This window comes from Pelobates fuscus, chromosome 2, assembly GCF_036172605.1.
Source record: "Pelobates fuscus isolate aPelFus1 chromosome 2, aPelFus1.pri, whole genome shotgun sequence".
Taxonomy (NCBI): Eukaryota; Metazoa; Chordata; class Amphibia; order Anura; family Pelobatidae; genus Pelobates; species Pelobates fuscus.
Window position 1 is genome coordinate 81,521,140 of NC_086318.1, and position 24,326 is coordinate 81,545,465.

Here is a 24,326-nt window from a genome sequence, read left to right on the forward strand (position 1 = left end):
GATGATTTCTGTGTTTGTATGACAGTGTACCTGTATGACTTTGACTGTGTGACTGAAAAATTATGGCTGTGGCTTGGGAGGAAATACACACAGGTGAAGATGCATTTTTTAAATTTATTTTTTAAAGGAAGGTAAGAGCGCCAAAATGCATCTTCGCCTGTGTAACTAAAAATCCTAGCACCGGTCCTGGCTATGCATCACTGATGATGCCAAACAAGGCTGAAACGATTGTCTGGGGTTGCTGTGTCTCTCTTGCAGAGGGAACTTGCTGGCATTTCAGATCTGGACTGCCCGTATGGGTGGGACCAGTCGGATATGTTTCAGAGATGTTCTCTCTGTAATGGCACAAGATGAGCAAAAACCAGCTTGAGATCTGAGCGGGGACCCACCGAAGGGCATGCTATTTCAGTTGCTGCCAGTTCTCAGTATTCTCTTGCAACCCATTTTTTTGCTCTCCATAATATATTAATCTAATTCCATTTTAAACCAAAAAGAAAACATTTTACTTAAAGTTCACTGTAATGTAATTAAGTCCCGCCATTATTATAAATTAAATCCCACTAAATGTGTTGATGTATATTTTAGGCAGTATGATTGTATGATATATGCATTAGGCAGTATGAGTGTGTGGATGTGTGTATTCGGCTGTGTGTGTGTCTGCTTTAACTTAATGTCTACCCAGTGCATCTCCTTCCCTAAATGTATCCTCATTGCAATTCCGAGTTTAGTGAAAAAAACTCTGAGGGAATGTAGCTCCATCCATGAGGGGGGGCAAAATGGATTGTTGCCTAGGGCGGCAAGAATCCTTGTACCGGCCCTGCGTCTAGCATCATTTCATGGACTCAAACTCCATAAAACTGCAGGAAGCGCCTCTAGTGGCTATCTGTTAGACAGCCACTAGAGGCAGTCTTAGCACTGCAATGTAAACATTTCTCTAAAACTGTAATATTTTACAGTGCAGGGCTGAGGGGGTCAGGGACACTGCACCCAGACCACTGCCATGAGATGAAGTGGTGTGGGTGCCTACAGTATCCCTTTAAGGCAAACTCCACTACCATAAAAATGAAGCAGACCTTGCCCTATACATTAAGCTCCACCCTTTGTAAAGATTGCCAGGTGTAAGAAAAATACGTAAGACAATGATAAATTAAGAAAAGAACAGATCCTGAAATAGGAAGAGAAGAGGAAACAAGTGGACCATTGGGGACATGGTGCGTACGCATGATGAGTGCAGCATCGACGTCCAATCAAATGCTTCTGATACGAGCTGAATTTGGTCACATGACCAACATGACCAACTTCCTTTGGCTGTTGCAGAAGAAGCGACTCTAGTGGCTGTCAAGAAGACAGCCACTAGAGGTGTGTTTAACCCTGCAATAATAAGACTGCCGTTTTAACAAGGCAGGATCACTGCACCCTGAACATTTCACTGTTGAGATTAAGTGGTCTGGGTGTATTTAGCGGTCAACTTTACAGAACGACAAATAAAGTAAATTTAACGAGTCATAAGACCTCCAGAAATAACAGAAATTAAAAGTATTGTATCCATCTCATTGACTATCTAAGTGGATCAAGTATCCGTTTAACAGTCATGAATGTTTTAGTTATATAGGCACCAATAAATAACAAAGAAAACTTAAAAAAAACAAACAAACAGTTTTTGCCAATTTTGTCAAAGATTGAATTGTAGTCACAGTTACTGTCTTCTTCTGAACAAAAAAAAAAAAAAATTCCGGTAAATATACTGCGGTATTGGTAACTAAGAAAGTATGATGGAAATGAGGAAGAAGAAATACAAAACCATATAAAGAAGCGTAACTGCATTCTACTGTATTCTAAAATTGGTATTTATTCTATGCTTATATAACGTGTCTTATTTCCTGAGGGAGATGTTAAAATACTTGATGTCACCCAATTTGACTATTTTATAACTACATATGACTTTATTAACCAGAGGCTGATAAGTATTTCTTATAATACATAATGCACATTCCAATATTTTACAGCCCCACTGGTCAATCGTAAATTTATCTCCGTGACCCATTCTTACATTGTAATATAAAAAATACTAAAATATATTATTCATTTTAGAACTTGCATTATATTCTTTCAATAGTTAAAGAAATCTCTGATCCATTGGAGAAAAGCCACAATGCCACAGAAAGGTGCCATCTTTTGGGTCGCTGCCAGGTACCAGGCCTTGACGATTAGAATATTTCATCCTCAACCAAAGGGGACAAACTAAAATAGCAGAAGGTCCTCATTTTCTGTCTCGACTCAAGAGTTGTGAACCACGGATGTAGACTTTTGATAATATCAATGATTTATTTTTATTTATTTATTTTTATTTTGGTGTGAAAATTAGTCTCTCATTTTTTTTTTTTTAATTAAAAGGAAAAATTGGGATTTTTATATTTTTGGCGTTCATAATACAGTTGTTTCGATTATTTCCTGATCACAGACAAAAATAATGACAATTTATATTCACCTTTGGAGTTGTATTGTTGACACTGTGTCTGTTTTTTGTGTTTATATATGTTATGTTATAATTCTGGTATTAATTTTGTATTTATCTCAGGGATTGTGAGCTGTGTACAGCCTGCAGTCATATATCAGGATCATTACAAACCATACTGGGAATATAATGCATTAAAGCCCTCACTGTCCCCATATTACTGTCTGTCTATTACAGTAAGCAGTACAGCAGGATAGATGAGTGCTGAGTGCTTCCCGTTACTGAGTGTGAGTGAGGCTGATCACTCAGAGCTTGCTATCCTACTAACTGCATATATAACACCCACTTTCTCATGGGTTCACACGTGAATCTTATGCAATGAGCGGGCCCCCGCCCTCCACCAATCAGCAGCCGCCTGGCTGAGACGGACAGGAGATTAAGCCAAACACATGGCGCACGAGGCTGCGGGGCGGAGCTAGGCGCGCAGCGAGCCAATCGGCGGGCCGCTGGAGAGGAGCTTTTCGCACGGCTTAGAATGGGAGCACGGAGTGGGCGGGGCCTGGGGTTTCTCTCACGTTGGAGTGTGGATGTAGGTGAGTCAGAGCGGAGGCTGCCTGGACATTCCTCGCCAATCACAGCCTGGAACTCGCCACGGCGACAGCGGGCGACTCGCAGCTACAGCAGGTACCGGCAGTGTCCTCTAATACTGTGTCTGTGCCCTATCATCGTCCCATGGTACCCACAGCCTCTATAGACAGTCACACTGAGCTGTGAATAGAGTAGGAACAACCTCAGCGCAGGAGTTATAAAGCTCAGCTGTTATCATATATAGCACCATACAGGGTAATATTAATAATAATGTTACTGGGGTTCCTATAGCTGTTATATAGCACAACAGAGGGTAATAAAATATAATAATAATATATGTTACTGGGGTTCATATAGCTGTTATATAGCACCACACAGGGTAATAAAATATAATAATAATAATAATAATAATAATAATATCTATTACTGGGGTTCATATAGCTGTTATATAGCACCACACAGGGTAATAAAATATAATAATAATAATATCTATTACTGGGGTTCATATAGCTGTTATATAGCACCACACAGGGTAATAAAATATAATAATAATAATATCTATTACTGGGGTTCATATAGCTGTTATATAGCACCACACAGGGTAATAAAATATAATAATAATAATATCTATTACTGGGGTTCATATAGCTGTTATATAGCACCACACAGGGTAATAAAATATAATAATAATAATATCTATTACTGGGGTTCATATAGCTGTTATATAGCACCACACAGGGTAATAAAATATAATAATAATAATATCTATTACTGGGGTTCATATAGCTGTTATATAGCACCACACAGGGTAATAAAATATAATAATAATAATAATATCTATTACTGGGGTTCATATAGCTGGTATATAGCACCACACAGGGTAATACAATATAATAATAATAATAATATCTGTTACTGGGGTTCATATAGCTGTTATATAGCACCACACAGGGTAATAAAATATAATACTAATAATAATATGTTACTGGAGTTTATATAGCACCACACAGGGTAATAAAATATAATACTAATCTATCTGTTACTGGGGTTCATATCCTGTCATATTGTACCCATATCACACATGGTAACAGTCTGTATCTATAGATGTAATTGAATTTCATTTAGCTCACACAGTGTATTAATATTACATGTTCTGCACGACTGTTTCAAACTGTTTGATATTACCAGTGTCAGTCATTATATTATTATTATTTTTATTATTATTATTTATTATATTTTACATTTGTTTGATACTGTTAGAATGGTAACTTGAGTGTCAGGAGTGTAATAATATTGAACCTGAAACTTGCATTTACTCCAAGTAGAATATTTCTCATTCTAATATTAATACTACTTTTCTAATAAAACATTTTATTCCTATCAAACCGTATCACAATTCATTATGCTGTTTGTTTCTAAACATGTTCTGTGCGGAAAAAAATGAAAGAAAGCCCCTATATAAAAGGGGGCTCTTGGTGTGTCCTGAGGATGTCTCACAGGGGGCAACCCTTAGAAAAGTTGAAGAACAGATATTGGTGTGAACAAGGGACAGGAGGTCCCAGGAGCACTTAGAAGAACCCTCAGAGTTTTGTTTGGTCTTGATTTAAAAACACATTTTATTATAATTTTATAGAATACAAAACCATAAACGAAAAAATACCTAATCACTCCACATCTTGATCCCAGAGGAGAGCTAACAAGCTCAGCAGACCTAATGGGCTCAATGACAGACATAAAAGGGTGAGTAGCAGTCAGAAAAAAAAACATGAGCCTATCTGTAAGGAGTATATACTCTGCATAATATGGGACACTTTCCAAAGTGTGGATACTGAATACTCTGAAAATACTCTGTGCAGACTGCTTGCAGCTCACTGCCAGGGATTTCACTGCTTAATATTGGGCTTGTATAGTGTCTGTAGCACCAAGTGCAAACTGGTTGCAGTCTCAATGTTACTCTTTCAGCCTGGCTCTTTACAGACAAACATATGGTGATATTGTAGCAATTTTTCAGAGTATTCAGTATCCACACTTTGGAAAGTGTCCCATATTATTCCGAGTATATACTCCTTACAGATAGGCTCATGTTTTTTTTTCTGACTGCTACTCACCCTTTTATGTCTGTCATTGAGCTAATCCCTTTAACCCATTGATTGCATATCCCCATTAGGTCTGCTGAGCTTGTTAGCTCTCCTCAGGGATCTATCTAGAGATGGAGTGATTAGGTATTTTTTCGTTTATTGTTTTGTATCCTATAAATCATAATAAAATGTGTTTTTAAATCAAGACCAAACAAAACTCTGAGGGCTCTTCTAAGTGCTCCTGGGACCTCCTGTCCCTGGTTTACACCAATATCTGTTCTTAAACATGTTCTGTGTCTAGAAATTCAATAATATTATATCAGGATGTTATTTACCTATGGTAGAATATTACTGTTTACTGCAGCAGCATATTATTATTATTATTCCTGTGCTTTATTTTCAAAGTTTTTCATATCATCTTCGTCAAGCAGTGTAATTGTATTAAAAGTGTATTTTATTCTTCAGTCTAAACATGTCAAGCAGTGTAATATTACTACAGTTGCACTCTTGGTAGCTAGGGCAGTTATTAAAGGAACACTATAGTCACCTAAATTACTTCAGCTAAATAAAGCAGTTTTAGTGTATAGATCAGGGATAGGCAACCTTTGGCACTCCAGATGTTGTGGACTACATCTCCCATGACGCTCTTACACCCATAATGCTGGAAAAGCATCCTGGGAGGTGTAGTACAAAACATCTGCAGTGCCGAAGGTTGCCTATGCCTGGTATAGATCATTCCCCACCATTTTTTCTGCTCAATTCACTGTCATTTAGGAGTTAAATCACTTTGTTTCTGTTTATGCAGCCCTAGCCACACCTCCCCTGGCCATGATTGACAGAACCTGCATGAAAAAAAACTGGTTTCACTTTCAAACAGATGTAATTTACCTTAAAAAATTGTATCTCGATCTCTAAATTGAACTTTAATCACATACAGGAGGCTCTTGCAGGGTCTAGCAAGCTATTAACATAGCAGGGGATAAGAACATCTTAATTAAACAGATCTTGCAATAAAGAAAGCCTAAATAGGGCTCTCTTTACAGGAAGTGTTTATGGAAGGCTGTGCAAGTCACATGCAGAGAGGTGTGACTAGGGTTCATAAACAAAGGGATTTAACCCTTTCAGGACCGCTGACGGTTCAGGACCGTCAGCGGTAAAACGTGCGTTTGGACCGCTGACGGTCCTGAACCGTCATAACGGTCTGGGGCTACTTACCTGATCGCCGTCGGTCCCACGGCGGCGATCAGTGCTCCACCCGGTCCAGGGGGGTTGCCTGTCTGCCCGGGCAGTCCCCCCTCGGCAGATCAGGACCCCACGGCCATGTGATCACTCGATCACATGACCGCAATAGGGGTCTTTGTATCTGCCTGCAGGGGGACTGTCTGTGCTGACAGGCAGTCTCCCTGCAAGTAAAAAATCATAAAATAAAGTAAAAAAAAAACAATCAGTGTAAAAAAAATTATAATATGTGTATATATATATATATATGATATATATACATGTATTATATCTATATATAATATATGTATATGTATCATATATATAATGTCATAAGTGTATTTTTATATTTATATATACGTATATTAATATAAAAATACACTTATATTTAAATTACACACGAATATATACAATATATATAATTGCTATATATATGGTATATATATATTATTATAAAATACAAATATGTTAATAAAAATAAATAACAAAAAAAAATAATTTTTAATAATTATAAAAAAATATTTATATATGCAATTTTATTCTAACAGTATTTTGATATATATATATATATATATATATATATATATATATATTTATATCAAAATATACTTAGAATGTAATGATATATATATCTATGTATAAATAAATAAATAAAAACAATACGAAATATACATATGTCCATATACATAATTACATAAATAATTTCATAAATATACACGTAGACGTCAAATATATAAATATGTATATATATTAAAATTCTACATGTGTATTTATGTAATATTTTTACCTAATTAAGTAATTTTAATGATTGCAATTTGAGGGACCTGCCTGCCATCCCAGGCCGAAAGTCCAGATAATTTAATTTGCTAGCACTGTGTTTAACCCTGTAACTTTCTATGACACCCTAAAACCTGTACATGGGGGTACTGTTTTTCTCGGGAGACTTCGCTGAACACAAATATTAGTGTTTCAAAACAGTAAAACATATCACAGCGATGATATTGTCAGTGAAAGTGAAGTTTTTTGCATTTTTCACACACAAACAGCACTTTCACTGAGGATATTATTGCTGTGATACATTTTACTGTTCTGATACACTAATATTTGTGTTCAGCGAAGTCTCCTGAGTATAACAGTACCCCACATGTAGAGGTTTTATAGTGTTTGTGAAAGTTACAGGGTCAAATATAAGGCTTGATTTTACTTTTTTTTTTATTGAAATTTGTCGGATTGGTTAGGTTGCCTTTGAGAGCGTATGGTAGCCAAGGAATGAGAATTAGCCCCATGATGGCATACCATTTGCAAAAGAAGACAACCCAAGGTATTGCAAATGGGGTATGTTCAGCCTTTTTTAGTAGCCACTTAGTCACAAACACCGGCCAAAGTTAGCGTTTCTTGCATTTTTAACACACAAACAAATATAAATGCTAACTTTGGCCAGTGTTTGTGACTAAGTGGCTACTAAAAAAAACTGGACATACCCAATTTTGAATACCCTGGGTTGTCTACTTTAAAAAAATATGTACATGTTAGGTGTGTTTCGGGGATTTATGACAGATAACGGTGTTACAAGGTTACTATTGATACATTTAAAATATATATATATTGAAACAGCAATTTCCTACTTGTATTTATAGGCCTATAACTTGCAAAAAAAAGCAATAAAGCATGTAAACACTGGGTGTTTTTAAACTCGGGACAAAATTTTGAATCTATTTAGCAGTTTTTTTCATTAGCTTTTGTAGATAAGTAAGAGATTTTTCAAGTAAAAGTCCAAAAACATGTTTTTTTTTTAATTTTTCACCATATTTTATTATTTTTTTTAAATACAATATTGGACATAATACAAATAATGGTATGTAAAGAATGCCCCTTTTGTCCTGAAAAAAACAATATATAACTTGTATGGGAACCGTAAATGAGAGAGCGGAAAATTACAGCTAAACACAAACACCACAAAAGTGTTAAAACTGCTCTGGTCCTTAACGTACAAACATCGCAAAAACAGGCCGGTCCTGAAGGGGTTAACTCCTAAATGGCAGAGGATTGAGCAGTGAGGCTGCAGGGGCATGTTCTATACACCAAAACTGCTTCATTAAGCCAAAGTTGTTCAGGTGACTATAGTGTCCCTTTAACTGTCCAAGTGATCTAGAAACATAGAATGTGACGGCAGATAAGAACCATTCGGCCCGTCTAGTCTGCCCAGTTTCCTAAATACTTTCCTTAGTCCCTGGCCTTATCTTATAGTTAGGATAGCCTTATGCACATCCCACGCATGCTTAAACTCCCTCACTGTGTTAACGTCTACCACTTCAGTCGGAAGGCTATTCCATGCATCCACTACCCTCTCAGTAAAGTAATACTTCCTGATATTATTTTTAAACCTTTGCCCCTCTAATTTAATACTGTCCTCTTGTTGTGGTAGTTTTTTCTTCTTTTAAATATAGTCTCCTCCTTTAATGTGTTGATTCCCTTTATGTATTTAAATGGATCTCTTATATCCCCCTGTCTCGTCTTTCCCCCAATCTATACATGTTAAGTACCATTAACCTTTCCTTGTAAGTCTTATCCTGCAATCCATGAACCAGTTTAGTAGCCCTTCTCTGAACTCTCTCTAAAGTATCAATATCCTTCTGAAGATACGGTCTCCAGTACTGCGTACAATACTCTAAGTGAGGTCTCACTAGTGTTCTGTACAATGGCATGAGCACTTCCCTCTTTCTACTGCTAATACCTCTCCCTATACAACTAAGCTTTCTGCTAGCATTTCCTGCTGCTCTATTACATTGTCTGCCTACCTTTAAGTCATCAGAAATAATCACCCCTAAATCCCTTTCCTCAGATGTTGAGATTAGGACTCTATCAAATATTCTGTACTCTGCCCTTGGGTTTTTACGTCCAAGATGCATTATCTTTCACTTATCCACAATAAATGTCAGTTGTCACAACTTTGACCATTTTTCTAGTTTACCTAAACTATTTGCCATTTAGCTTTTCCCTCCTGGAACATCAACCCTGTTACATATCTTAGTATCATCAGCAAAAAGACATACCTTACCATCGAGACCTTCTGCAATATAACTAATAAAAATATTAAAGAGAATGGGTACATATCCAAGAATATCCAGAATCCAAGTACATATCCCTGAGGTTCCCCACTGGTGACAAGCCCAAGTTTCGAATATACGTCATTGACTACAACCCTCTGTTCTGTCCCTCAGCCACTGCCTTACCGATTCAACAATATTGAAATCCAAACTTAAAGATTGCAGTTTATTGATAAGCCTTCTCTGTGCAACAGTGTCAAAAGCCTCACTGAAATCTAGGTAAGCAATGTCTACTGCACCACCCTGATCTCTAATTTTAGTTCCCCAATCAAAAAAATCAATAACATTAGTTTGGCATGATCTCCCTGAAGTAAACCCATGTTGTCTCTGATCTTGAAATCCATGTGTTTTTAGATGTTCAACAATCCTATCCTTTAACATGGTTACCATTACTTTCCCCACTACTGAAGTAAGGCTTACTGGCCTATAGTTGCCCGACTCCTCCCTGCTTTCTTGTGAATGGGCACAACATTTGCTAACTTCCAATCTTCTGGGACTACTCCTGTTAATGATTGGTTAAATAAATCTGTTAATGGTTTTGCTAGTACACCACTAAGCTCTTTTAATAACTTTGGGTGTATTCCATCAGGTCCCATTAACTTATTTGTCTTTACTTTTGACAGCAGAAATAGAACCTATTCCTCTGTAAACTCACATGTAACAAATTAATCATTTGTCCTTTTTCCTTACTGAGGTCCCTCTCCTTAATTTTCATCTGTAAATACTGAACAACTATATTAATTGAGGCAGTCAGCTGTTTTACTACTCTTTTCTTTATGTATCTAAAAAATGTGTTGTCCCCCCCCCCCCCCTTTTTTTTTTTTACTGATTGTGCTATTTTCTCCCTCTGTGTGTGATTTGGAAGCTCTTGTAACTGGCTTAGCCTCTTTCTGTCTAATCTTATTGATCTGTCTAGCTTCCTCACTCTGTTTTTTATTTTATTTTATTTTTTATTTTTTTTACTATTTTGGCCACATCTGCGGAGTACCACAGTGGTTTCTTGAATTTCTTGCTTTTACTGACAAGCCTAATGCAATTTTCTGTTGCCTTCAGCAGTGCAACTTTTAAATAATCCCATTTCTCTTGAACTTCATTTAAACTACTCCAGTCTGATAATGACTCCTTTACACGTATTCTAATTTTAGAAAAGTCTGTTTTTCTAAAGTCTAAAACTTTTGTTTTTGTGTGGTGTGACTCAGTCACTGTTCTTATATTAAACCAGACTGACTGATGATCACTGGATCCTAAACTTTCACCTGCAGTAATATCTGATACCAAATCTCCATTTGTTAACACTAAATCTAGTATGGCCTCTTTACGAGTTAGCTCCTCAACCACTTGTTTTAGAGACAATCCCGGGAGGGAGTTTAGAATATGTGTGCTCCTGGCACAAGCAGCTATTTTGGTTTTCCAGTTCACATAAGGAAGATTAAAGTCACCCATGATGATAACTTCATTGTCATTTTAGCGATTTCCTCAACTAGTAGATTATCTAACTCTTCTATGTGTCCTGGGGCCCTATAAATCACACCTACACGAGCCACTGTGTGATTACCAAATTATAAGGGTTAGATTTTATGCTATCCTTCACATACACGGCCACCCCTTCCCCTTTCTTGCCTTCCCTTTCTTTTCTATATAAAGAGTACCCTGGTATTGCTATGTCCCAGTCAATTGGATTGATGTTTAACCATTTTGCTCCCCCTTACCCCTCCTAGTTTAAAGGCATCCTAGCAAAATCTCTGAACTGCTCACTGAGAACATTTTGTTACCTTTTGAGAAAGATGCAAACCATCTTTTTTTTTTTTTTGTCAATCTTTCTTTTATTGAGGCAGGAGTTAAATGGGGTACAGAATAAAGAGGAGGGGATGCACAGCTTTGTACAGAGTGGGATTGCATTAACACAGTAGTACATCTCCTTCTAAAGACAGCCTCATTTTATATTTTATATTATGCAAACTTTTCAATAGGTTAGTAGCACGCATAGAGATACAGTTATCTTGTTAAACATAGCATATAACGGGGTAGGTTCTCGCTTGTATAGATAGGTAAACCTAATAGGTACATGTTAATATTAGGAGAGACAACATATAACGGTGTAGTTTCTCGCTTGTATAGATAGGTAAACATTGCATTATTCGTCTTGGCGTTTGCCAAATAGGCACTTGTTAATATTAGGAAAGACAATATATAACGGTGTAGGTTCTTGGTTGTATAGATAGTTAAACATAGCATTATTCGTCTTGGCGTTTGCCAAATAGGTACCTGTTAATATTAGAAAAGGCAATAAATGACGGTGTAGGTGCTCGCTAGTATAGATAGTTAAACCTAGCATTATTCGTCTTGGCGTTTGCTAAAGAGGTACATGTTAAAGACAATATATAACGGTGTAGGTTCTCGCTTGTATAGGTAGTTAAACATAGCGTTATTCGTCTTGGCGTTTGCTAAATAGGTGCATGTTAAACAAACTTACAGTGACATCCTGATATCAAAAAGTACAATGAGGTTGAAAGCAAGAACTGTCTATGTGGCTAATCTAGTACATATTGCTTTGGATGCTGGAGCAACAAACAATCATGTGTAGAGCAAAAGAAAATTAAAGAACACATTAACTGCAACTCGCAAGGAATTAAGGGACATAGTTACACTCGTCATAAATGGAGTCAGCGAGCAGAAAAATAATGGCATAAGAAAAAAGAAAAAAACATAAAAGCAGGACACATAAAAGATTTTAAATTAGGTTCGTTACGTTTTAAATTAGGTTCGCTGGAAACTGTCTGAAAGTGAAGAGGCCAAAACATTATACAGCGGGCCTGTCCCTGTCATAGTCACCAGTCAGCCGATTCCCAAGTTCGGAAAAAGCCAGCAGAGTGCTGTTGGGCTGTCGTAACCAGTTCCCTGCGAGGGGAGGCTGCATGAGCCGTCGTGCCAGAGTCCAGCAAAGGTGAGCCGGGAGCTCGTCACCCGTGGGGTGCATCTTTGGTCTGGGCCTTGTGATCTGCTCGCTGCATTCGGTGCTGGACGTGTACCAAAGGTGGCTGTTTGCCGGGGGTAGGGTGGGTCCTCCCTCCAGCCCCAGGCCGGTATGAAGGCCGACATCTTTGTGCCACGGGCCCGTTCTCTTCCAAGGACCGGGTCCTTCCCATAACGGGAGTGACGGAGGGATGCGAGGGTTTGTCGCCGTCTGTGGCGGCCGTCTCTCCGTCCGTGTGGGCGATGTCGTCGGGTCAAACCCTTGGTGGTCTTCGGCCCAGGTGGGCCGCTAGTGAGAGGTGCAGGCTTGTTTCGATGCTGTAGGCCCGAGGGGGTCCTCTGTTTCCTCCGGCTCTTGCCGTCCCGCTTCTGGACTCGAGGTTGGAGTGGCTTAGGAAAGAATAGGGTTTCCAGTTTTATCCAGAACCGTTTAATGCGCTTATTCAGCCGCTGTAGTGTACGGTCCACGGAGCAAAGGACTGGGGCACATAGCTCTCGTGCCTCCCCATCATGCCACGTGTCAGGCGCCATTTTCGCTTCGGCCCTCTCCATGTGGCTGTGCTCCGTTCTGGGACTATGTGCCGATATCTTGTTGCTTGAGTTAGGCTGTCGAGCGTAGACCGGGATGACCCCCACCGGTCCAAAGGGGGGGGGGGTAGGCGTGTGTCTATTCTCGTGGGGTACCTGGAAGCAGGGAGGTCGGCCGTCCCTCCCCAGCTCCGGTATAGTAGGCCGCAGTGGCGCTCTCACGGTTTCCCGTGCCCGATCCGCTTTGCAGAGTCTCAGGGTGTCTCGCTGGGTCCCCTCTGGGCTCTGTGTTGCCCGTCAGTGGGGTCAAAAGCTGATTTAGCCCGTTTAAAGGTGGTTTGTTGGCCTTTTCAGCGGGAGCTCACAGCATGCACGTCCACTCTCCTTGAGAGCCAGGCTCCGCCCCCCCCGCAAACCATCTTTTTTGTACAGTTTATTTCCATTCCAAACAGAGCTACCATGAGAAATCAAGCCTAATCCTTGCTCCTGACACCATTCACCGAGCTACAAGTTAAAGTCCCTAATACAGCTCCACCTCTTATGATAGAATCCTCCAACAACAACTGCTTTCTAATAGGCCTCATCATAGTCTCCAAGCCTGTCTCCACAACACCACTACACTCTGTGCCTGAGCCGGTCTCCATAACACCACTACACTCTCATGATTTACATAAATAAAATATATAATATGATTGTATCTGTACTTCATATAATTCTGATAAGATGGTCACTTCAATTATACAAAGATAATTATAAACCTGGGTTGACAATGGTAGGTCCCCACCTGTTGTTAAAGGCTATTATCCATGATCATTGTTTTTCATATGTTCCCTTTAACCCTTTTAATACAGGTGTAGGCAACAATGTGCCTGTTAATATTATAACATGTTTTATTAGTGCTGACAATAAGCTGCTATGGTGAGGGGAAAAAAGTATAATTTTAATGGTAGGTATGAGGTTTGCGCAGATAAATCGCAGAATCAATGAAGTTGTTGCCATTGATAGTGACATCATAGGTCCTAGGGAGATGTCAAGGTACCTGAATAGTACTATATCCTTATTGACACCTAGCCTTTCTTGGGTAGGGCGGAAGGCGGGCCTGTGAGGGTCAGTATTGTCGAGAGCCCCCTGGGATTGAAGGAGATACATAATTGTGGTGTGCATTACACAAGCATAATATTGTGTTGTGGTTAATTACAGGTGGTCATGCATCGTTAAGTATAAAACAAGTAGAAGGAGGAGCATTGGTGTGCCCTTGTTCATTCGTCTGTAGACCCGGGACTGGAGGAGGTGGCTCAGTGCAATCTATGCTTACGTAGTGTGGCCTCTGACTTTTGAAAGCGGGTTGTGAACCTCGTGGGGGGAAAACTGGGGGAAACGGAAACTCTCAGCCTGGTGTGTCGGTTGGTGGCATGTCCTATAGTGATTTTGTTACTGTGGGTTTACCCCTCTTACTGTCCTGGCTGGGTTGTGTGAGAAAGCGCATCCAAGGGCCCCATGTTTTTTCGTACTTGTCATATGTATGTGTAAGGGAGGAATGCACCTCTTCTAGGAGACGGACGGTCTCCACCTTATTGATCTATTCTCTGATCGTGGGGGCTTCTGTTTTTTTTTCCAGTTTAACGGAATGAGGGCATTTGCGGCAGAGAGCAGATGTGTGATCAGTGAGCATACAGGTCTGGGGACAGGGTATGGATGGTGGGAGAAAAGTACTGTTTCTGGTGTCAGAGGTATCTTGATTTTGTTCACTATGTGGATCATTTTTGTTATTTTAGACCAGTTTTCTTGAATTTTTGGACATGTCCACCATGTATGGCCTGTTGTCCCCATGGGGTGGGAGCATCTCCAGCACACTGCTGATGCATTGGGAAACATTTGTACCTTCTTGGGTGTGTGTGCTAATGCTGGATTTATGTATATTAACAAATATGCCTTTCCAGTCCTTTTGTGTGAGTTTAATGTTGTGCTCAGCTGCCATTCACCTTCAGTACTTCCTATGGAAAACCTTTTGCTGCTTAATTCGATTCTCAACCAGTTTCCATTCTGTCAAAACATCAATGGAAAAATCACTACTTCATGGAGATATATCAACTAAACTGTTAACAGCGTTTCCTCCACACACTTACCTTCTCAACTCTTCTTCTGGCAGCCTACTTTTCCCATATATGAAATACATTTTACCACACTCCCCTTAGAATGTAAGCTTGTTTAAGTAGGGCCCTCAACACCTTTTGTTCCTCTCTTGTTGTAACTTCTTGTTTGTTAGTGTACCTATTGTACAGCGCTGCACAATTTGCTGGCACTTTATAAAATAATAATATGAATAGTTCATAAAAATATGTTTATGAAATATAAGGAAGTGACAGATCCATGTTAATGTACCTCAAAGTGTCCTGTAGGATTCATGTTTGCTTTTTTTCCATCATTAGTTTTGGGGATTCACAGTCTGGCGACAGGGTTTACCACCTCTCCCAAGCTGGGTTCGGGATTGAACCTATGTGCATTCCTGTACACCCTTGTACCAAACGCAATATGGCTTATAGTATTTCAAAATGATGGCCATGACTGTCAATCAAACAGCCCAGGGTATTCAGACTGAAATAAATGTAAAACATGGTATCCATTGTATGTCCACTATCATCATGCTAAGTATTAAGATGAGCAGGAATTTCAGTTAGTGCCCTATCACCCCTCCATTTAAAATGGCATCATGCAAATAATATATATTTTTTAATTTTGTTTATTTCTACGTAACGAATATGGTCATTTGACCTCATCTAGGGCCATACCTGGTTTATGTCGCCTGTAAACATATCTATGGCAACTTTAAATTGCTACCAGACATGTCCACTACCTTACACTCCACTAATTTTCAAAAGTCTATGTAGAACGTATGTGCAACTGAACAGTAAAACAGAAACCCTAATTATTGTGCCACTACTCCTTGGAATCACTGTGCTACCAGGAATTGGTGCCCATACATTGGATCCCACTTGTATAAACTGCTGTAGAATTTAATATGCCATTCAGCTGATAAAACACCAAAACAGTAGCACCCTCTGTACCCATAAAACCTTAATCTGCAGGCTGATGTAATCTAGAAATCCAATTACAAATTATTCACCTTTTATAATTGAGTCTCTATGCTCTGAGAACTCCCTGGGGGGGTGGGGGGGGGGCAACTGAGTCTGTGTTCGGTAGGTGAACTGGACACACTCATTCACGTGTGGTGGGAATGCAAATCGCTTAAAATTGTTATGGGCTGATGTCTAAACAGTTATTTATCCATGTGTACTAGACTAGTGAAAACTGACAAAATGTTTTCCAATATGTTCTGAGTTTCTGTATTAGAATTATGGAGTATGTGGATGTGTGATGTCCGATACCGGCCCATCTCTGTGTATTCTTCTTAGGAATGAATGGGTGACCAGCGGTTGATTGAATGATTGAATCTCAACTATTTCCTAAGAGAAGGGATAACCGATAATGAAGATAAAATTCTGGTTGAAACCTGTAAAAAAGACAGAGACACCCATTTGGCTTGGCAACTACACCATAGCCTAGTGTGTCAATGTAACAATTCAAAAATATATTGATAAGATACATTGACTTCATCACTTCTTTTCCCCCCTCTTTGTACTTGTGTGCATTGCTGGGGGCTCAGAGATAGGTTTCCCCCAAAGTGTTATTTTATATAAAAATATTATCATTTTACTTAGAAAAGATCAGTTTATGACATTAGAGGGATTCATTATGTTTCTGGTCTTGAGGAAGTGCAAGAAAATGCTGCATAAAGAGTTAATGAGCCAATGTGTTCCTACGCATTGATCAAATGCGGTAGAACTCTTACAATCTTCTGAAGCATTTGATTAATTCTCTGCAAGGCTCCAGACCAAAGTGCAATGGAAACTGAAAAAAAAAAAAAAAAGTCAGTGCTACTAAGCAACGGACAGACTTCATTCAATGTCATTAGAATGACCAGCAATAAACTGTTATATTATTATTATTGTATGTTTGGTTTTTATAAATATTTACGTGTGTGTACACCACTCCACACACAAAGCACTGCCGAAGTCCTTTAAGTGTAAGGAGTATCCCATCCTGAGTGCATTTAGTAGTGTCTGTCTGTGTGAAATCGCCACTTTTATAAATCAATTATAAACGTCTCCCTTGTTTGACAGCTGGGGAGGTTATCTTCCTCTTCTGTTGGCTCCTCTCAATGAAATTTCAATGCAGTCAGCATGCGTATTTCATAAAGATTTTATCAAATTCTGAGAAGTAACAGACGCTTTAAAATCACTTCATTAAGGGGAGCCTCCAACTCTGTCTGAATTAAGTTATGCCAAGATATTCATGCCGATACCTCACTTTAAGGAGTAAACCGTTTAACCCCAAAAGTCTTGGCTCCAGCACCATTTAGTTCTCCCTCTGTCTTATATATATTATATAAAATAATCTTAAAAGAGGAAGTCTTGGACAGGGGTTCCTCTGAATGGCTAAGGACAGACCCTGTCCGAGTCTTCCTGTTTTAAGAAGAGAGAGAGAGAAGCAGAACGGGGCAGAATTAGAAGGCGCTTGAGGAAAAAGACTTTGGGCTTAAACCATCTGTAAATGGTTTAATCCCCTAAGGTAAGCCAGTGCCAGGGACCTCTTGGCACCATAACAACTTTATTCTGATGAAGTTGTTCCTGTAAGCCCTTAAGGACTGCGGGCCGGCTGAGCCTTCCTGAAAAGTGTAGGCTTTGGTGACTGTAATGTTCCTTTAACATGAAACATGATGTGTAATTTAACTCTGACATTTACCCCTCTCTAACCTTACACCCTCCCAACCCTTTTTCCATAACTACTTATAACGGTATCTTTAACCCTGCGTGCATTTACACAGCTGCCTACACTCACTATATTCACAGATTCACTCAATACATTACAAGCAGAGCAGAAATAGGCACAAACGTAAATACATGCATATAAACTACATACATACATATGCTGTTGTCTAATATGAATGTCTTATCAATGTTTTTTAGGCCTGCAATGTCCAGTGAATAATTTTTATTATGCTTTCTTTATCTGCCTTATTTTAGCGATTTGGGGAAGAGGGGACACCATAGAATGTTGTTCCTTCAGGGGTCTGACATGTAAATCCAGCCCACTTCCTACCTGTATGTGAGCCAGAAGCTCTCTGCATTGTGGTAAGGTAGGGCTTACCTGAGTGGCTGGGCAATCAGCTACAGCTCTCAGCCAGTTTAGCTCAGGAGACCTTGTAAAGAAGCACCTAGCAGGAGAGCATGATGGGAGATTTAATGCACCATAGATTGAGTGCTATATGCCAGTCTCAGCCCCAATCTCTCGATCCACATTAGATTAAAGCTTTCAGCCTGATATCCCAGTGCTAGATAACCTAGATTGAATTTTGTTTGTTTTTTCTTCTACACCTAAAAGGTGGGACACAAGTATCATAAATTCTAGACGGTCTCTGAATATGCGTAATGAGCATTATAGTCCACAAGTGCTTTAGTTTAATATTAGGGGGTTTTACTAGAACTCTCATAATTTAGAAAATTAAGTATTAATGCTTTTTGGCATATTCTCACAGAGAGCATTGTAAATACCCATTCAAGGCCCAACATTTCCACTTTCCACTAGCCATCGATTTTCCTGGCTTCTAGCTTGTAAGGTCTGACTAGTAGTGTAAAATGGGACATTTTAAGGCCTTATATTCTGAAGGATTCATGTTTTTAAAATGTATTGTTTTTTGGCATCCAAATCTTGTAACCAAAATGTAACACAGTAACCAAAATGTCACTACAAATCTCTGCTGCAGTTTACAAAAAATAGGGTTACACGAGAGACCTACCCATTTCCGTTCTGAAACAGACTTGTCACATTGATTTTGTGTACTGAGAAAGCTGGGGGTCTTTCATTGATGCCCAGTGACCGGCCTGCCAGGATAGCCAAGTGTTTTTCTTTTTGTCAGACTGTTACAATGCTTTGCTATTAATCAAAGAAACCACGTCGAAAAATTCTTGCAACCATAACCACCATAACCACCATAACCACTGTGACCAATAGAGGTTATGACGCGTAGAATGTCCTTTTAAGGTTTTACAAAGATCTACTACAATTATAACATTGATGTCTTTTGCAATTGTAGCAGTTCACAAACTTGACTATTTTTCTTTCTATCCTCTAGTTGTCTGCCATTATCTACTTGACTATTTGATTCCAAGGTTATAGTTTTTCATTTGATACAGTAATATATATAACCTTACTGTCATATATAGTACACTGTGTAATTGGCTTTGGGGCATTGAAAAAGAGAAAATTACTCTTAAAGAAAGAGCAGAGATAACAAAATAGCCATTGTCTAAGAGTTTCTATTACTAGTCCAATAACCTTGTAAATTTGACAATTACTATGTAGTCATAACGTGCCTTACTTGGCTATGAAGTGATTGGTTTTGTAGCTTATAAACATCTCCAATCATTCTAACGATGTCAAATCGCACGTCCAAGTCAGCTTCTAGGACTTTACATGCAGTGAAACAGTTAATAAGACTAACATGGCTGTGAATTTTGCCTGATTGGTTCCTGCAGAGAGAATTTGTCTGATTAGAAGGGATCTGTGGTTTGTGTGCCTCAGTCACATGGGTCCATAGCCTAGATATGAAATGGGTTTATATAACGTGTTTACGGGGGGGTTATAGACGTTCTGTGTTAAGCATGAGGGACAGCAGGATACAGATGTAGGTTGACCCTGTTCTGATTATACAACAGTAATACGTGGGGTCATCGCAACAAACGAGTTTGTAGAAATCTTTGTTTTGTTCAGATTTTATGGAATGTTACACAGACTTTTAGATGAATAATTCAGGGACACCAGTGAGAATGGTTAGACCTACGTTTAAAACATAATATAATATAATAAACAAAGATACAACCATGGTTGTATAACACTGCACTGTGCCTATTGTTCGTTTTTTACTTTTTTTTTTTTTTTTTTATAATAATAAAACTGATTTTTAGGTACCAGTGTTGGAATTGGGTGGATGCACTTGTTTGATTTCTTGTGAAAGATCAAATACTGGTGCTATGCCAAGGCATCGAGGAGTAACAGATGGCAGAATAACTTAATACTGCAGTATTTTGGGGGTGCATTAAAAGTATGCCAAACATACAATAAGGTGCATTGTGACCTCTGAGGCAATGTGGTTGGGTTTATAGAACCGGTTTAGCAGTGTTCAGTTTAGTCGACTAACATTTTTGAGATTTCGTCTACTAAAGCTAGATTAAAAAGAAGAAATTCAGATGACTAAAATGAAAATGGCATTTTAGTCAAAAGACTGATTAAAATTTGCTGCCAAAATTAAAGCGGCACTGTCATGGCCGAATCCCGTTTTTTTTTTTTTTTGCTTTTTTTTTTTAAACCCCCCTCCCGACTCCACTACATCTAACTGACCCCCTAGTCGCCCCCCATATTACCTATTTTTATTCTTTATTTTCTGCCCTGATCTATATTCAGGGCGCCACCATCTTTGTGTGGGTAGATGAAGTCCCTGTGGGACACATCATCGGCCCACACTAGATAGCGCTATGAAATTCCCACACATGCCCAGTTAAACACTTGGACATGCAAATGGAAATTTCATCCATTCGTCAGAAAGACGAATGAATGAATGAATAGCATTGTCAGACGAACAAACAAACACTGAATATCAGTGTTTGTTTGTTCGTGCAGTTTATTACAAGGAGGGAGCTACTGGCACGCAGCTCCCCGCCACTTCCTAAGCCCCCCCATGTCCCCCCTCACTCTATGGGGGGTCAATACGACCCCCATAATAGCAAAAGGGAGATTAAAATCTTCCCAATGCCCCTACTTGCTATACCGTGAGTAGGGGCATGTCCACTAAACAGTGAGCAGCCTGTGGCTGCTCACTGTAAAAAAACAAACAAAAAACTATCCGGCCCCCACCCCTGTGCGGCGGGTTGGGGCCCTAAATAACAATAAGGGGAGGACCTACTGTCCTCCCCCCGGCCCCCACCCCTGCACGGTGGTTGGGGGCCATAAATTACAAAGGGGGGGGGACCTACTGTCCCCCCCCGGCCCCCACCCTTGAGCGGTGGGTGGGGGCCATAAAGATAATGAGGGTGGGGGAAACCTACTGTCCTTCCCGGCCCCCTGGTCGGCGGGTGGGGGCCCTAAGACAAATTCCCCCCCCCCATCAAAGGTGACTAGGGGTCCCCAAGCCCCTAGTCACCCACCCCCCCACCAGAAAAAAAAAGTTATCGCCTATCTACCCCCCCTCACTCCTCATTATCTTTATGGCCCCCACCCACCGCTCAAGGTAGGGGGCCGGGGGGGGGGGAGGACTGTAGGTCCCCCCCATTGTAATTTATGGCCCCCACCCACCGCACAGGGGTGGGAGCCGGGGGGAGGACAGTAGGTGTCCCCCCCCCGATTGTCAATTATGGTCCCCACCCACCGCTCAGGGGTGGGCCAATAGTTGCTCACTGTTTACTAGACATGCCCCTACTCGCGATATAGCGAGTAGGGGCAGATCATTTACTAATACCAAGTAATCTTTACTTAGTATTAGTAAATGTGACTGAAAGACCAATTTAGGTCTTTCAGTCTTTTGGTAGATAACTCCCTAATACCGTGGAGTTTCATTCATTCTAATGAAATTCCAATACGAACAAAGTGCCGAATTGAGTTCTAAAAGAAACGAACATACTGTTCTCATTCAGTCAGAACATAATTAGGCAGTTTGTCTAAAATGACAGGAAGCATTGCGAGATCACAGAGGAAAGGTAAGAATTGTGGGAAAATTGCTCTGACCAGCGGAAATGAAGCACACTTTGCTCCTCCGCTGGTCAAAGCTGGTCTTATGATTTTAAAGAAAACTAAAGAAGACAGGAAGAAAAGAAGAACAGATCCTGAGAGAGGGGGAGATGAGGAAGAGATCGAGGAAAGGTAAGTTCGGCATGACAGTGCCGCTTTAACACTGCACAGACATGCTGTGGAAGGGGCAAAAGGGACAGACCAGAGCTTGAGAAAGAGACACCTAGAGTGGCTGGGAGGACACAGAAAAACCCAGTGGGGCTGGGGAAAGGGCAAAAGAGACACAGAGGCTTTGACTAAACATGTTGGATTTTAGTCGTCTCGACTAAAATCTAGTGGAAATGTAGTCGACTAAGACTAAAACTAAAATGGCTTTTTAGTAAAAAAAAAAAACTATGACTAAAACTAAATTGAAATTTGCTGCCAAAATGAACACTGCGTTTTAGTAGCAGAACTCTGGAAGACAGGTGACCATTCATACTTTGGCCCCTAAAATGTTATTAGTCCAGAGTTTCTGCAGTTTTCTACCAATATAGTCAAAATAATATAGCTCCGGGCCAAAATTGCATAACCCAGTTCTAGAACCGTTTCAGATTCTGGATACTTTAAATGAATTTTAGGAAACAAAAATTCTGCAGCCAGTATTTAATTTTCTTTTTTTTCTAAATGTTGGGATTTTTTGGGGTAACCTGCAGATAAGTTTTCTGGTTTGTTTCGGGAAGTTCAAGGTGATGCCAGTTATCTCATTTGCTTTGAATAAGTACAAATGTATGAAATAATTTATATATTAGATTAAACATGAGAATCCATTTTTGTAAACTAATAAAAACCTACAGTATGCTCTCAGCTAGTATTCCGTTTACAATTTCCTTTAGTCAGCCGGTTCAATATGTTTAACACCACATAGATGTCCTCTTCCTGTGGAGACTTATTCAATCTCTCCCTGTTCCGAAATCAAAAGACGGATAGTAGCTGCATGCGTTCAATGAAATCTAGGAGGGCAATTTAATGTAATAACTCCAATCTATATCCATTGCCTGGTATAATTCAACTGAACTGCAGACCATGAATCAAACATTTCATGTCTATTTCAACTAAAAAAAAAAAACATTTCTTCTTCAAAATATTATATTTTACAACTCGCCACTTGTAAATCAAATTTTTCTAAAGGCATAATAACCTCAGAATCCAGGCTTGAGCGAACTTCAGCTTTGCAGTGCATTAGAAGGATATTTCATAAATGAATGCTTAATGTGTGCGGTGCTCGCCAGGCATGCACATTAGTATCTATGCATCTAGGACGAAAGGTGACCAAATTGTCGGTTTTACCATAATCTCACCAACCTGATAGGACAGTACACAGTGCTTGCTGCTTACTTCTCAACCCTTAAAGTCAGTAGATTTTTGTCTGGATGGAATAGGAACCTAACAGCAGATCCAGAAAACTGCAAACATCAGCGGGTGCCCTTTGAGAAAAAAAAACCTTTTGAGTGCTGGGAAGGCAGGTGGCCTCAGCATCTTCCAGGGTCAGAATTGGAAGCATCACGCATAGTGGACACACATTGGGTCTGTTCTCCAGCATCAGCAAATATGAACTGTGTGTGGTTGTTCAGCAGTCTTCCTCTGGTGCTTGAAGACCTACCCTACCCGGCCATGCTTACGACACATGCAGTCAGTGGCAGTGAGTATTACCCTTCATTGAGTACATACGATTTTAATTCATTGTATGAGCAGTGTTTGAGTATTGGTGTCTTTGATGAAAGGAGCAGGCCGTGCAAAGCATTTAATACTGAGCGTGGTTACTTTTTTTCCCATTCCAGAGTTGTTCAGTTATACAGCACGGGGCTTGGAGACACAATTCTCTGCACCAGGTCCCATTTATGTTTTATCATGGCTACCTGGGAACTTGAATTTGTTGAATCTTTTGATAAAGGGTACCAAGGTGGCCACTTGGATGCTATCCAAGATCTGTGGTGATTTCACCCTTTTAATAGAAGCTTTCCATTTTTGAATATGTTCGATTTTACTGTCATACTAAGAATGGGAATTGAGTGTGAGATACAAGGTAGACCCGTATGAAGATTGTTGTTTTTCTTCTTGCACATACAAAAAATGGAGTAGTTGTAAATCTGAGTTCTAACAAATATGAAGGAAGCAAAGCTACTTTGCAGAGAATTACAAAAAGTCACCCAGTACAAGATGTTCTCTAAAGACTATGTAGCCGTCCTCGTTTTAATAACAAAAAACAAACAAAACAAAAATACCCTCAGCAGACCAGCATCTTTGATACTGTAGAACATGTTTAGCCTAAGGTCTGGTGTAATGTTTCTTTCTCAGGAGAGGTGAATGTAAAGTATGGGAAGATGCCTTGTATTTAAACCTGAATTTATCATAGAAACAGACTGAATTTAAACTGAATGTTAAAGTGAATGCTGTCATGTTTTCATTAACTAAATAGATTTGATGGAATTTAGGGCATGTTATGCTGCACTCTATATCAGCCTAGCAGTATTTAATCCTTTGGAACATGCAACATGT

The 24,326-nt window shown here is 39.6% G+C and overlaps 1 protein-coding gene across 2 annotated transcripts in view; it reads left to right on the forward strand.

Moving 5' to 3' along the window:
- The first annotated feature begins 3,021 nt into the window (after positions 1 to 3,021).
- LOC134586648 (period circadian protein homolog 2-like) overlaps positions 3,022 to 24,326 on the forward strand; it is an 84,944-nt gene continuing 63,639 nt past the window's right edge. The window contains exon 1 of one of the 2 annotated variants that reach the window (XM_063442336.1): positions 3,022 to 3,139. The gene's annotated coding sequence lies outside the window, so the exon portion shown is untranslated. Of the gene's footprint in view, positions 3,140 to 9,607; positions 9,666 to 24,326 lie in introns of those variants that run through there. The other variant, XM_063442338.1, reaches the window with a different exon arrangement.